A 15,227-nucleotide genomic window follows, 5' to 3' on the forward strand; every position below is an offset into this window, starting at 1 on the left:
TAAAATTTGTCTTGTTTCTGTTGCTGTGCTGCTCAAGAGCATATTTTGGATGTCAGCTAGTATACTACTGGAAAAAAGCAGGGAGGGCTAGCTAAAGGAAAGGGAGTAAACAGGAGGTGCTGACTTAATTTAGTGCTCTTTATTCAGAACTAAGTACAGTAGTTTCCCCACAAAATTTGGACAAAGTGATTTAAATAGAAATGTTTACAAAAATCTTTAGTGTCTGTCACTTGTAGATTTTTTTAATTTGTTTTCAAGCAGGGTTAATTAAATTGAAAACAAACAATTCTCTCCACCCAAACTGACTGAGAAAGCCATCTAAATAATTTTTCTGCAGTTTTTCCATTTTTTTTTCAACATTTTCCTTGATCCATAAGATTGGTTCTGGAGCTGATGCGCTCTTACACCAGCTGAGCTTCTGACCCCAGGTGTTATAAATCCTGAGCAAAACCAATTTAAACCCAGCTAAACTGTACTCAATAGAATGGCTCTGGAAGGCTGGTTTCACACCAGTTCTCTGGGTCAGTTGATTTTCCATGGTAGATTCCCTATCAAACATCTCATCACAAAATATTTTTTTTAAAGCCGATACTGAAATCTCTGTTTAGAATCTAAAAATAAAGGTAATGCTCTGACAAGTGGATGGTAGATGTAAACTCCTCGAGCTGAATTTCACTAATGAGGGGAAAAAATAAAACTGTTCTCAGCTATGCTGACATAGCAGCGCTAGTATTTGTGACAACTCAAGTATTTAAGTTACACTTGTTTATTTCAATTAAAAGAAACAGAAAAGTTAAAAACCTTTAGCCTAAGAAGATACATGTTTTTATTGTTTACTACGCACCTTTCTCTTCAAAGCTTCTCTGGGTAGGGAAGCCCTGCCCTTTGAAGTCAATGACAAAAAACTTTTTAAGCTTTGATTGCATAACATTTTATGGAGTTTTCTCAAAACTGTTTCACTCAGAAATGAGTAAATCAGTGTTTCTAGCTGTGATACATTCACATATAAATACAGATGAGAGGAAACGGATGTTTCTGTAGTCACAGGAGACAGCATAGGACAGAAAATTAAGAGGGAAATGCATAACACTGTGATTGTTAATTTTTTTAATTAAGATACTTCAGAAAAAGTAGGCCTAGAGTTCAAAAGGTTAAATGTGATTTATTTCACTATCTTAATTTAAAAAAAAATACACATCTTTGTTTCTAAATGGTAAAAGATAACTCCCAGGATAATTTGTTTTCTTACAACTAAAGCTGCATTTTCTCTGCTAATTTTGTAGCGTTATTACACTCTGCAGGTAAGAACTGTGATGGTGCATTTGGGCTGCATATATTTAAATTCATAGTTTATTCTATATACTTGATATATTTATATATTCTATATACTTTTATTCTGTTATTATTTTTTTTTGGCAGCATTAGATACAAATACCTTCACCACTAACATGTTATAAGTTTTCTGCAGTAGCAAGATTTTGCCTTGTCATTGCCCTAACTTTCTGAGGCTGACATCCCTTTGGCAGTTTCCAAGGGAACTCAGCATTGCTATGAGCTCCCCATCAAAGCATGGGTTTTATTCCAAGCATTTTATTATTTATATATGTGTGTATATATATATGTGTGTGTGTGTATATATATATATATATATTATATTATTTATGAGTCCAAATCAAGAAGCAGGAAACAGACAACATTAGTAGGTGGTAGGCATGTTGACTGGTCTTTTTGAGGAGAAAGAGGTGCCTGACAGGCAACAGATCTTTCAGTATGTTTTGCTGAGGAAGGAACAATTTTCAGGTGCTGCATATGGTGGGGCAAGCTAAGAAATACAAAACAAATCGGAACTTTTTATTTCCGAACATATCAGAAACACGAACCCTGTAAGAGCAAAGAGCTAATCAGGTTACTGAAGGAGCACTGTGTTTGGGTAAATGTTTTGAATGCAAATATAATCACATGTAAGAAGAGGAAAAGTTGTTGTATTAGGGATTAAAAGACAAGATCCAGAAGTGAAAGAAAATCACTTTCTTGAAGGAGGATGGTTACGAAAATTTCTGAGATGTCCCAGAGATCTCAGGCTGGTTCCACTACTGTGCAAGATATTTCTGAATGATCTGGAAAAGAAAGTTAATAATGTGCTGATAAGGAGTTACTTGGGGCAGTCCAACCTACAGCTAGCTGTGAAGAAATGCAGAAGGTTCTCACATTTCTAAGTTATCAGATGATAATAAAATGAAGGCTGGCTTCAGTGTGAATAATTGCAAAGCACTGCAGAGGGCACATCCTTTTGCTTTGAACACAAGAATAGTCTCTAAATTAGCTATAATCACATGGAAGAAACATCTTGGAGGCACAGTGGGAAGTCTTTCAATGATAAACACCTGAAATTATTACAAGTAAAATAGACAGCCAAACAGCATGGTGGAACAACACTACAAACCACTGCATAAAATCTGTGAGAAATCCATACCTGAAACATCAGACTAGGTTCAAGTTCTGCTCATCTCCAAAACCTGTGGTCCAGAACTATGTGAAGAATTGGAGACATCTAAAAGATGTAGAGAAAGGCAGTAAGTCGTGAAGGATCTGAGGTGGTTTCCATAGGAGAACAGATCAAACAGCCTGGGTCTCTTCAGCATGGGGGTGAAATGCCGGAGGAAGAGAAGGTAAAATGTGGAGTAGAACACAAAAAAATGGTCAGAAATTAGAGCAGTACTGATTAAGGATTATCATGCAGAGGTTGTTTTTTTTTTTATTATTCTTTTTCATTCTTTTTTTGACTCTTAGTGGGTATAGTGATAGGAGCCATGGTTTTAAAATCAAAGAGTGTAGATTTGGATTATATGTAAAGAAGTTCTTTACTCAGAGGGAGTTGAGGCACAGGAACAGGCTGCCCAGAGAAGCTGTGGATACCCCATCCCTGGGACAAGGCCAGGCTGGATGGGGCTTCGGGCAACCTGGTCTGGTGGGAGGTGTCCCTGCCCATGGCAGGGAGTTGGAACAAGGGTATCTTTAAGGTCCCTTCCAACCCAAACCATTCTGTGATTCTACAATTCTGTTCTCTCTGAGGTGCCACTGGGTTCTTGAAGAAGGGAAGGTGAACTTGGTTTTACAGCATTGCTGCTCTCATGCATCCAGTGGGAAGCAAACTGTGCTGCCCTACCCTTCTAGTGAGACACGCTGTAGTCTAGGGGCTTTTGTGCAGACGAGTTTCACATACGTGGAGTGGGAGTGAAACCCAGGAAAAACAAAACCACATTGAACCATTGACATATCCTCACTGTGGGCTGCAGCATTAGCGGCCAGGCAGGGTTCAGGCACTCGTTGAGTTGTGCCAAGACTGTGTTAACTAAAGCAGTGGCAGTTTTTCAGTTACCTATGGGAAAGTTATTTGGAGGTCATTCCTGAGGTGCTTTGATGCTACGCTTACAGTTCACCTTGTGGTGCTTTGGTGCTACTCTTACACCTCACATTGTGGTCCCTCAGAAAGAATGAGGATTTCCCTATAGGCTCTTCTTAAAACGCTAAAGTTTTGTTTTTCACACAAATCCCTTCATCATTGCCTATTTTTTTTGTTTTTTTTTATTTTTGTTTTATGTTTGTTTGTTTGTTTTTCAGGTGTGATGATACAATGAAAGTATGAGCACTTCAAAGTGATGGGGCAATATCCTGGCATCTTTAGTTTTGTTTGGTGCGCTAGTCAGTTAATTTGAGAAGTGAAACCAACCAACAAGCAACAAATACAGATTGCAGATGCCATGCCTTGTCAATGTATGAAGTATGTGTTTTATGCGTGCATATACATATGTGAGTATGTATGCATGCAGGTCATCCATATGTCTCACATTCTTTCATGCTTCCCCGAGGTTTGCATGTGCGTATGAGTGTGTCAGATACATGTATGCATGTGGATAAAACAGGACATCCTTTGGATTTATCCATTAAATAAATTGCTTCAAAGATGTGATTCATACTGCTTCCGAGCCAAGTACACCTCCATCCTCAGCCTTGCACGGTGCCCTCGGTAGTCCCAGCACCAGCTGCACACAACAGGAAAGAACATGGGATGAGTGGCATGGCTTATCCTCTTCCCTTTCTGAAAGCATTAGTCAAACCTATCAGTTTCCATGTAAAGCTGTTGTAGATCTTTGTGAGCCATCTTTTATTTTTCTTCTGGCTCACAGAAAGCAATACAATTTTCTAGAAGGAAAAATAATTGAGTGAATGATGTAATGCCTTTTAGCTCATAAGAAGCAGTCCTGTTTGTAAAAAGCTGGAGAGTGGAAACGTGACTAGTGTCCCTGGATCTGTTCTCCCTTCTGCACTTGTTAATGAGTAGGTTTTTGGCACTACAGAGTGTTTGGCTATGTTTTTCTCCTAGGAGATAGTTATGCCCCTTACAGGAGTTTTCTTGAGATGGTTGTGAATCTGAATACAGCTGCTAAGGCCAGCAAAAGCTCCAGAATTAAAAATGTATGTTTTTAAGCTTTCCTTATTTCTGGGAAATTTAAGAAGCAGTTAAGTATTTGGGAATTCAAACATGCATTATTCTTAATGCTGCTTTGAGGTTTCAAATGCACGTTGTGAGCATCCTGCTTGTTCAGTGGGGCAGTTTGCCTGTAGGATTCATAAAGACACAGCAATTTCCAAAGCCTGTAAGTGGCAGATTAAACTGGGCATAGAAGGAGAAAAAAAGTCCCTATGTTGAACAGTCTGTTTAGATATCTTTGTCCCTTGTAATTATTAGTCTCTGTCTCATCATCAAAGTTTGTGATTGCTAGATTTTTATAGCTCCATCTTTATTTGCAAAAATCGGTCTTCAGAAGCAAATCTGACCAACCAGTATTAAGAAGATGATTGACTTTCAACATACGTTAAATGCAGGGGTTCTTTGTATATCTATCTGCATTAAGAAAAAAAAAAAATCATATAAAGTTATCTTTTTCCTTAAATAGGTGTGGCTATCAGACCATATTCTGATATTCTTTTAGATGTGCTCTGAAAGTTATAAATATAAAGAAGCAAGGAGAAAACTGGGAAGGAAAAACAAACTCCAGATTTTTCAGGTCTTCTTCATAAATTGAAGCTGGTCAAAAAAAAAAAAAAAAAAAAAAAGAGTTAAGTTAAAAAAGAGTTAAAAAAAAAAAAATAAAATATGTCCCAGCACAGCCTATTCTTGTTTCTTCCTTTGAGGATTAGCTTTGTGCTCAACACTGCATTTCATGGTTTACCAAGTTTTCATTTCTCTACCTAAGCCAGATTAACATTTGCTTTCTGCAAAGACTCATTAATGGAGCTATCGGCATCAGAGAACACGGAGGCATTTCACATGGGCTGAAAAAAGAACTGTGAGTGCAATAAATAATCTCTCTGGACAATATTTTTGTACCCTGTTAATTAAATTTAGTGTCAAAGGAAAAGAGTTGTTGTTGAATTAAGGTCCTGCTGGAGAGATTTCAGATTCTCAGGTAGATACTGCCTTTTGTATTCTTTACAAGGCTGTATAAAGAACATGTCTTTGTTCCTGTATTTTGGAAGCTATGATTCTGGTTCCTATTACAGAAGACAAAACCTCTTACCCCTTTCTTGTTGCAGTCGAACTCTCCAGCACTGCACTACACCAATATAGCCAGTTTGATTCGTAAAGAAGGGGATGTCTGACCACTTCACAGTTATAGTCAAAATGTTAGAATTTCCCCTCTCCCTTTATTCTTTTCTTGTTTAATATTACCTTGTTGAATAACATTCCCCAAATTAGTTTTGCATTAGATTTTTACATTTCAGCTTCAACAAGCTTATTTTCTCTTAACAAAAAATGCTTCCTATTGCTACGAATGGTGGGCTTCCCAGGGAAATACATGTATGGATGAGCATAGATTTATTCATTTCTCAAGTTTTTTACAAGATTCTTGAACTGATGAATATAGTAGGATTTCTTGTAAAGAAAATGAGATACGTCTATGCAAGATTATTTTAATGGCTGATCAATAAATGAACAAAGTATTATTTCTGAAGTTCTGAAGGAGAAAAATATCATCTGTTGAGAAGAGCTAGGTAAAATATAAAGGTATTCCTTCAATAGACAAGCTGTGCAATATTTTAAAACATTTCTCTTCAAAAACTGTAGCAACTCTGAAAATATAGTTGAAAACATCATGCTACAAGCAAGTTGTAACAAAGAAAATTATTTTTATATAAAAAAAGAAATCTCTGTCTTGGGTTCTAACATTGTGATGTACCAAAATTCCTGGCCCAACTTGATATTATGCTTTGTTTGTTAGCAGACTTCCTTCCCAAATCCAGAAATGCACTCGGAACTTAATGTAAGACAACAGAAGTTTTGCCATTGCCTTCAGTGGGTTCAGGTTATTGGAGAATAAATGAGTTATTGATAGAGAGTGAACTGAGTGACTATTATGGTGGTTGTTTTTGTGCTTTGGTGGTTAATGTGGGTTTCACATCTAGATAATGGTATTACACAGATTCGTAATGGTGCACTCTCACACTTCATAGCAGCAAAGAGGAACTAGCCGTTCCTTATACTGGTGGCCAACAACTGTGACAATTGTCTTAATTTTTCATTGTTTGTATGATAAAAGACAGATGGTGCCTTTTTGTGTCTGGCTGTACATAGACCTCTCTGGAATCTGCAAGTGAATGTGTACAATTGTAGGCTTTTTCAGTGAAAAAAAAAAAAATATATATATATATATATATTTAAGCAGGTTGACAGCATGTTATTAGCTTTCAGTAAGGGATTCAGCCAGCATCACCCACAAAGTTGCTTTATAGCAAAATTGCTGGAGTCAGACAGCTTCTGGAAAATAACCACCATTATTGTTTAAATGCTTGTATTCCAGTATTTTCCCCCAGTTACTACTGTTCTGCACCACTGTGTCCTCCCTGAACAGCACTGTGGAGGTGAGAAAAAAGTTGTCTTGGAAGACAGAAGCTTTGAATTTTCAGGCTTTTATGAGGGGGAGGAGGAATGGTCTTTTGTGGAAACTACCTCAATTAAAAACACAACGGTACGTGATCGTGGACCTGAGGAGACCTGACACACATTTCATGCCTGGCCCCTGACTGCCTCAGTAAATAGACGCCAAACACAGAAAACAAATGGTTTGGGATGAGGAGAATGAGTCATACGCTGATGAGCTGCTTTTGCTGAAAACCCACTGAAATGCAATGATTAAATACACTTTACGTTTGGAAAATCCTGCAGGCAAGTCTTTAATCAGTGTTGAAATGCTTTCTATTCTGATGCCAGTAGATTTGTTCTGACACAACATGGTGATGACTAGAGGTGTGGCAGTCAGCTTTAGCTGGTAGAGGCATATAGGTGATGGCTGCTCATGGTACATGAGCGCAGCATTAGGTGTATGACAGCATGCTCTTTACGCTGCACATGTTGGATGGAGCTCAATGGAGAACCAACTTTTCAGTACAAACGGAAAAGATGCCCGTGAAAGGTCATCATCTGGCTGACAATTTGGAAAACGGGCTGATGGCACCCCTCTTGGCATGCCTGCTGAAGCTGTTCCTGATGAACTTGCTTTGAAATGCCATCTCTTACCCCTTGTGGAAAATTACATTGGTTCATGACTCATGGACTTCAGCTCTTTCAGCCTTCTGTCTGCACACATGTGCATGTACTCACATGAGTGCAGTCTCGTTTGACTCAGCTCAGTCTTGTAGGTAGGAAAGTGAGAATTAAAATGCCCCGCGTTGTGCATTAGTGTGTATAGAGATGGTGGACTTTGGTGGCAGTAATACCCTGAGAAACCTATCCACAGGCCTGTAGGAGTGGGTGGGGAGAGGGTCAGAGGGTGCTCACCACGATCATGTGCTACTTCAGTATTGATACAAAAAGCTCTTGACTGTTTCAAGTCTTTTATCTTCTTAGTTGCCCAACACTCGAACCTTTTCTATAAAAATGAAGGCACAATAATTAAATCATTACTTATCACTGTCATAATTTAGACACACTTAATTATTGCATGTTATAAGTCATGTCTGAGCCTGCCAGGATTCCTCCACCCGAGGCCACTTCCCCAAGGCCAAGAGTCAGCCAAGTTCTCTGTGCATCCCTGCCCAACCATGGGGCACCTGCCTCTGAGCAAAACAGGCCTTGTCCACCTGACAGCTACGCTCAGGGGATTCTCCGTGTCCTTTAGTGGCAATGTGGACAGGCATCTGCCTGTCTGTCAGATATTGCATATTTCTGTATGCAGACTTCATTTCCTATGACGAAGAAGTGGTCAGGTAGCTGGACAGGGTAAGGGTATTGGGAATCTGATCCTTGTGCTCCCAAGGCTAAAGAATTAGCTGGAGTAGATAATGGAGGAGCTGATTTGATGCAAGAGGTTATGGGAATGCCTGGAAAGCAAGAAAAAACCCGTAAACTAGTAATCTGTATTTGGGAGAAGCCTTGAGCTCTCTGCAGAGAGAGAATGGTGGGGAAGGCTGAGGTAAGATGAATACCTTGTGAGGATGCTCTGTGTGGGGATATTCAATTATTCAGAGAGTTGCTGAGAAGGGAGAGGGGGACGCAGAAGGAGTTCCTCTGTTCAGTCACTGCAAGCCTTGCTGATGTGGTAAGTTGTTTTCCACCTCCCATGATGTCATTGCCACTGCTCCTGCTTGGATTCAAGGCCGTGCTGGGACAGAGGGATGTTAGGATGCTTGTGCTCCTGATTAAGGAGATCAGTTGCCCAGTCCTACCTGTCCCAGCCAGGGGATTTCTTCCTCACCAGCCCTGAGGCCTCGTTGGCATGGGGACCTGGGTTGGTAGGGGACATCCCACTGCTGGCCCTGGTCCTGGACACAGCAAGGCTGGTTCCCAATGAGCAGGGTGGCAGAGACACACATCAACTTCAAAGAGGAGAGGTATTTCTCTTTTCAGACAATGAGTAGTAAATAATATCCCTGCTCTGCTCTCCCACACAAGGGCATTTAAACCAGCTGTACATGTCTTTGGAGACACGGAGAAGATGTAGTGAAGGAGGGAGCAGGCAATATAAATCAAGTCATCTCTTTCATGCTTCCCTCTGCTTTGTCTGTCCATTTAAAAAATTCATCTGCTGTGGGACCACCTACCCTTGCTTCATGCTTTGTAAGCAGATGTAAGATAAAAGAGTAGAGGGTCAGATCCTTACGTGCAGAAGTTTAATGTAGTTCCACCAAAATGAAAGGAGCTGTTCCCATTTATCATGAGGAAGGTCCTCTTACAGAACACACTTGTAACTGCCAGCATCTTCACTGAGCATGAGGGAAAGAAATCTGGGGTCTTTTGGGAGGAATGTTTGGTCCAGCTGGTTTAAAGCTGTTTGTTTTTCCCACTTCAGTTGTGCCTGGGATTTACTGTCAAAGGGAAAGATACTGATACAAGGGCTTCAGTTAGCACAAGTTTCTTTCATCATAAACTTAAGCTGTCAGGGCTAAGTAGAAAAAGAAGAATAGGGACTTGTGCTTCCACTCAAATGATGAGAGCTTCAAGGCTTGATAGATAACGAAGAGAATCTCATTTTAATTATGATCACCAGTGAATATTGAAAAGGTCATACAATTTCATCAGCACATAGAAGGACAAGAAGCATCTACACAAACTCCTCTCCCACCTTAAAGGCAGCAGATTTTCCTGGCTTGTAGCCCAAATGCTGTGAAGGCCAGTAGGACTTTTGGTTTCTTTCCCTAGAGTAATGTGGTACAACATTAAAAATGTCTTTTGCTGCCCTGCAAGAGCAGTAAAGCAAGGCTAGTAAAGAGCAGTTATAATCTAACTAGAAAGTACCAGGGGCAGATGAAAACCTGAGTTTCTGCTCCTTCTTCTTCTAAAAGCATTCTAGTATACCACAAAGACACGGAGGTAGAAAAGGTGAGAAGTCTGTGTGCATTCAGAAGACTTATTATGAACTTGTTAGTATTGCTATTGATTTATCCTCTGGAAAACTGACAACAGACCAGTTAGTCCACCTGATTACACATACATATATGTTTTTCTGTGTGTGTGTAAATAAGTGCGTACTTGGCTGGGTGAGTAGTATCTTGTGAGAGCAAAATGACTTCTACTGAACCTTATTTTCTAATATTTTTCTCCCAGTTTCTTACTCTCTGCCTGCCTTCCTAGCATGTTGTTGTAGCTAAATCTTCCTTGCACTTGTTTTTTTTTTTTTTTCAATTCATGTTGTTTGCCAGTGAACATGGTCTGATTAGCAAATTTCTAAAAACTGAGGTGCTGTACATTTCATGCTAAAATGCAAATATGTTCTTCAGCTGAGTCAAGACATACCACTTTGGATGTACCTCCCTCCCCCAGTAAGATTTTAAAAAATTACACATCTTTTAAAATATCAGTCTCAGGATTTGGAGTAACTTAAAAAACATAATTTTGAACCAGAAGTGAATTATCTGTACTGGTTATGACTCCAGAATTATGTCTTTTGCTCCTTGTGAGGAACTTACAGAGGAATAGTTTGCAAGCAGTCATTCTGCATTTAAAAATAACCTTGTTTTGCAGGCATATATAACTTGTTTTAGATACAGTTGCCAACTCTACCTATGATCCTTATCATTGTCAAGGAAATGAGAATTTCTCTGGGGCTGTTATCACTATAATTCCATGAAATATAATCAAGTACTGTAAATGTAAACCCTTGTTGCCTGATGCCTGCCTCTTCTTGGACCTCATCATTCTTAAATGTGAATGTTATGGATGGGAGAGCTGTCTGCTGTGGTGTGTGATATCAACAAAGACCGCCAAACTCCAGATGAAATACAGGAGTGTTGCTCAACTTTTTGACAAATGTACCTTGGTAAAGGTCACCTGTAAAGAAAAAGATGTATGGAAGATGCTTGGAGAGGTGTTCAGAAAACAGATGGTTCCATTTTATTTGACCATCCCCCTACCCCTTGCCTGTTTTTCACTTTTGAAATTGAAGTCTTACAGGGACTGCAAAATTTTACAGTGACTGGAGAAATAGTGAAGTTGCCACAGCCAACTGAGATGATGCTTAATAAGAGACAGGAAAAGTTTTTTAATTTAGACTTCCTCAAATTCTGCAAGTATGTAATTCTCTGCAGTGACTAATTAACATCAGATAAAAGAGATCTTAAATTCTTTAATAACAATCTTGCTTCTTCAAGGAGATGCAAGAACTCAGAATAAACATCCTTGATGTACCCTTTATCAAGGCTTGGAAAGAGTGAAAGACAAAACTCAAGATAAATATTTGAGATAGGTCTATGGTAAAAATAAAATAAAATCAGGAAGATTTTAGCTTTACTCTCTTCATCTGTTCTTTATCCAGCAGCTGTAATTTATATACCAAATAGACAGGGGAGACAAACGCCATACAAAATATATATGTTCTCTCATATCAGTTACAATGAAAGGAACATTTGGTGTACAGGTTTTATCTTCTGTTTTAATTCATTTTAATTTCACAAAGTTCCAAGCTGATTTGTGTTCCAGCTGTAAGTATCTGAATTGAGACCAGATTTACAAAACCTCAAGCAAAAATTTGATTAAGATCTTATAGTTCTGGCCTTAATGAGGAAACTCAGAACTGCATTATTCAGATTGTTTTGCAAACCAGGGGGATTAAAAACTTGTCTTAAAGAACAATGTTCCTTTAGGATCTTCTTAATAAGGATCCTAAGTTTATAAATGCATGTTTAAGAAGAAGGTAAGGACAGAAATCAAACTATTTTTCTTTTAAATAATAAAAGCAAGTCTTCATTTCAAAAGTGCAGGGCAGTCTGGGAGAGTGAAGCCAAACCCAGACTCCCTCCTTTGCTTGTTGCACCCTGGAACTATGCTGGTCACAGCTGCCGAGTGTCTATGGGGATACTCCTGTCCATGGGAGTCAAAACAAGTAGACGGGAACCACTATTTCTAGCCCTAGCTGGGACAAGGGCAAGGTGAAGGCTGGGCTCTGCTGGGCAATGCTGATGACCACGAACCTGGTTATCAGCAAGAGCTGGTGCTGCTCCTGCCTCATCACCTTGATCCTTCCCTGCCATGCATCGTGCTGATATGGTGCTAATCTAGTTCGTCTCTTGGATCACCCCCAGGTGTGATGACATTTGTGTCGAATTTTCCTCTTTTCACTTGTATTTCTTTATTTTTCCTGTGTTTCTGAAAGCAAGAGTGGATCAGTACAGAGCAATAATAAGCCCCCTGCAGGGACTAAGATCTGGGGAATGCTCTGAGGGTACATGAAAATCCAAGCTCTTCAAAATGGTCTTCTTTATTCATGTCAAATATGTAATGAGAGGAAGTGTGTTTGGAAAAGGAGTTGCATGCTTTGAGGATGCTGTTTTCTAAATGAGAGGTGGTAACTATACCTTTGGTGCATGTGATTAGAGAAGCTCCAGTGTTGTGAGTAAAAGCCCTAATGAACCCCTGTAAAAGGCAGGTAGCTTGATAATATCCACCTTTAAAGAGAGGACACTGCTTTTGGATTGTGTTTTGCAGGACTGTCTCCAGGGGTAATCTACATTTACTTGAATGACTCAAATGAGGATTGAGGGTTCAGAGTATTCGAATGCTTGGCTGCTCATTACAACTAAAGGTCTTGGTATCAGATCATATCCTAAAGGAGTCTGCATTAACCAGCTGGCCAGCAATGTCTAGCTGTAGAAATACGTAACATACTGAACCGCTTCCATTTTGCCCACTGAATTCAGCATCAAGATCAATTTGTGCATCTGCAAGCTCTTCAAAAGTAGCTGATGACAGAACAGCTTGTTTGCTCAGAGACAAACTTCTGAGGCTTGCTACATACTGTGTAAGTCACCTGTTTCACCTTCCTCTCTTGCTTTTGTGCTTATCCTGGGAAAAAGGTTAGGGCAACAAAAGAAAGCTTACACTCCACAGCAGAATCTTAGGTTTAAGATAAACTGTATATTACATAGTCCCCTAATGTAGCCAACTATCCAAACTATTGTCTCTCAGCTGAGACCTGCCAATGTTGGGACCATCTGCTAAGCTGCTCCACTGCTGGTTACAAGTGTGCAGCTGAACAAAACAAGTGCAAAACTTTACCTAAAGGGGAATGTGATATGTCCTTCTTGATTATCTCTATCTACCATAAAAACAAGACAAAACAAAACAAAATAAAACAGAACAAAACAAATAATAAGTTCACACAAGTGTTCCTGTTTGGTTGGTTGGTTTTGAATTAAATTATCAAAGATCTTGCTAAATCTTCAAATTTGCACCTTCTCTCCTCAGTTAGTGTTCCTGTTATAAAAGTGGAAAGGTAGTCATTTCTTAAACTTGTAGATAGAGCTGAGAAAAAAAAAAAAAAAGTAGGGGGGCACCCAACAGACAAGCTTTTGCAAACAGCAGAAACTGCAGAAGTAGCTGTTTGTTTTTCTCCCAGTTATGTCAGTTGGCCTACAAAAACATGTCAGCTCCTCCCACGTACCTTGCCAGGGGCCTTATATCATCACAGCTAAAACAATGCTGTTGTTGTTTAAAAGAATGCAGTGTTTTCAGCTTTTGAGAGCAAATAGTATTCATCATGATCTTAGCATTGATAACAGTGCAGGAGAACAGCGGTTAATGATAAGCTTCTTGTTTTGAGAGCCTGTCTCAAAACATCCTAAATTCAGCTGGCCGCTTCACTGGGTAACCTTGTTCTAGTCCAATGTCAATACTGAAGACAGGTTTTCTGTCAAAACGGAGAACATGCAGACTAATAAACATGTAATAAGTGGGATTTAAACAATCCAACTGCGGTGTTTTTCACAAAACAATCAGAAAGAGTTTTCCCATTATTAACCAAACATGTTTGCAGAGATTTGCTAATTGTGTGGAGCATTGCCACAGACTTACTCTGCAATTTTTTATTGCTGCAGAGTCTTAGACACCCCTACCTCTACCATGAGACAAATAAACACGCTTTGAGGCTTCCTTAGCTTTTCTATGTCACTATGAGATCCTCAGCTCATTTCTCACGACTGCTTACAAGGTTCAAAACAGAGCTTCCAGTGAGAAGCAAGAAGACTCTTGGGCCCACAAGGCAAAGTATACTCATGTACAGGCTCCCTCCAGACCAGACTTGGACAAAGTGCAGTGTCAATAGGATGTGGTAAAAGGAAGGTAGAGACAGAGTATGTGGCCAGTTGCGTGTTTTCAAGTATTTCTAAAATGTTTAAATATAAATAATCAAATCATCAATATATTTTTGCTGCATATCAGACTTCTCATTATCATTTGGTACTATCCTGAGATCTCTGCAGTGTCAGCTAAACACACAGGAAGACACATCTAACTTACATTTGGATGGGAACATTTGATGGATGACACAGTAGTTGGGCCACAGTTAGGCTTAGCAGAGTATTTCAGGTAAAAAGAAAAACATGAAAAAATCCCTAGGATATTTCTAGGCAAAACATACCAAAGGAAAATATTACAAGCAAGGTTATTATTATGTTATCCTATTGCATGGTGTTTTGAGATGTTGCAGCAGAGAATTCAACTCGATGCCAAGTCTCTACTTGGCTCTTAAAAGAGATTTCCAAGCATTCGAGGAGAGCCCACTCAAAATGATGTGAAAAAAAAAAATATATGTATATTTTTTGGAGAAGTTGTTAATGTTTTCCAAACAGCTCTGACTACTGCTGAAATTTTCCTGCTTTTTTTTTTTTTATTATTATTTTTATTTTTTCCTTCTCTGCTACTTGAAGCAAACTTTGTGTATGTTACTCCACTGCTCTTTTGAAAAATTATCTTGTAACCTAAAGGTATATATGTTAGTTTTATTTCATTTTAACCTATTCAACTGCAGATCAAGTATAATGAATCAAAGCTGTTGGTTTAGCTGGTTTAAAAATTTGTTGGCTTCCATTTAAAACCAGTAACCATAATGCTTCCATTAACACTTTCTGTCTGTGATAACCCTCTAGAAATAATACACCCATACAGATTTAATTTGTCTTCAGGAAGGCTGGAACTATATTTTATGAACAAACATATTTCAAAGCTATTAAAAGTTTGAATTAAACAGTGTGATTTTGTGCTATTGAAATATTTTTTTTAGTCTGGGCAGAACTATTAAAACAGAAAATAGAGCGCTTTCTACCATTTATCATTACTCTATTGTATTAAAGTACACCATTCTGAAATGGTTCATACAAGGCTGCTCACCTATGAATGTGCAAAATGGATGCAATGACCCAGAAAAGTACCCAAGGAGCTGACTGAGCTACAGCAT

The sequence above is a fragment of the Netta rufina genome (assembly GCF_964035555.1).
Source record: "Netta rufina genome assembly, chromosome: 2".
Lineage (NCBI taxonomy): Eukaryota > Metazoa > Chordata > Aves > Anseriformes > Anatidae > Netta > Netta rufina.